The sequence below is a fragment of the Notolepis coatsorum genome, assembly GCF_963971535.1.
Source record: "Notolepis coatsorum genome assembly, chromosome: 3".
In the NCBI taxonomy this organism is placed as follows: Eukaryota; Metazoa; Chordata; class Actinopteri; order Aulopiformes; family Paralepididae; genus Notolepis; species Notolepis coatsorum.
Window position 1 is genome coordinate 68119274 of NC_140167.1, and position 1769 is coordinate 68121042.

The following is a 1769-nucleotide window of genomic DNA, read 5'->3' on the forward strand; positions in this document are numbered from 1 at the left end:
TATTACAGATGTACCAATAGGCACACTGTTTATCTACTCTGTATATTACAGATGTACCAATAGGCACACTGTTTATCTACTCTGTATATTACAGATGTACCAATAGCCACACTGTTTATCTACTCTGTATATTACAGATGTACCAATAGCCACACTGTTTATCTACTTTGTATATTACAGATGTACCAATAGCCACACTGTTTGTCTACACTGTACATTACAGATGTACCAATAGCCACACTGTTTATTTAGTGGTAGTGGATATCGGGGTCAATGCCAGGCTACGATTTTCATATCTGAGAATTTCCCCTAATACTAAAATGTTATATCTGTTACATTTAAGATATTAAAACAAAGCAACTTCCTTCATTTATTGCACAGATAATCATGCTAAATCTTTCCAAATTAAGAAAAAAAAGGATGACAAATATTTCTATTTGAATCAAGTTGCTTTTTAGAGAAGACCTTTTAGGAGTAACTGGTGTGCACCTGCATACACAGACACAGAGCTTCTCCTCCACTCTTCAGAGACAAGGTACCCCCCCCCCCCTTTTTCTTTCATTTAAAATGTTTTTACAAGTACCTTTTAGATAAACATCACAGACTACATTAAACAAATCAAACAATTAGCCTATCTCTCTTTTCATGAAATGGCCTCTTTTCCGCCCTTTGTCATTTGGAAGTGGGCTGATCCGGCCCGCTCCCTGGTCCTGGACTGACCCACATTCCCACCGTCGGCTCAAGTCAGGTTCCGCCGGCATTAGCAGGGGCCTTCTGGTGCGTCTCTAGAGAGTGCAGGTCTATTAATACCCTGCCACGTCTGTGTGAAAGAATGTGGCCGTGCAGGACAGGAAAGCCGGTCCCAGCTAAATCCCCACTAAGCCTATTCTGAACTGTGACCATATTCATGTTTTCTTGCATTTTCGAAGCGAGAGTTTTAATAACATTATCACTCTGATGTCACATCTTCACCAGCATAAACAAATGTCTCATGTTCAGTGTGAGCCTCTGTTCGGACATGACATGCAATTCTGTCTTGCGGGGCAGAGAACTTGTGATTTTAATTTCCTCAATACACTTTCACAGTAGGCCTATCATGAGTGTATTTCTTTTGCATGCGTGACCCTGTTATTCTCATGCTCTACCCATTTAGCTACAGGATTACTACTACTACTACCACTACAACTATTACTACTGCTTACTACTACTACTGATCCCCACAGCCATAACTGCCTTGAACAGAAGGCCTCAGGCCTGAGTGTGTGCTGCTGTCTGTCATTGTATGTTGTTTTCTGTTGTATGTCGTTTTTGATATGATGTTGTATGTACTGTTGTATTGTCTGATGATGAGTACAGTGCCGTGAGAAGAAATGTCCCCTTGGGGACAATCAAGTCTAAACCAGCACTGGACCATGTGTCTGTTGTAGCCTAATGTGGGACTTATAATTGTATTTTTGTAAATAAACTATTTTTGATTCTGATTGCTTCTGATTTTCTCTACTCTCTGTGGTAGGCAGCTTTATGCCCCCACTACTTAGTGTAAACACAAGACTTGGTTTCAACAAAACCATATTCCTGCCAAACCAGAAACCCGACACTAGACTAGGTAGCTGCCATGCCCGGAGGCACAATGGAAATGATTTACAGCATGCAGTCAAAAGAAACTTTGGAAAACATGTGACCTGTTCCTTCTCCTTTTTGGAGTCACTGATTTTTCTCCCTTAACAATATCATTTCATTAAAGATTCCTTGAGCAAGATTAGGCCCAC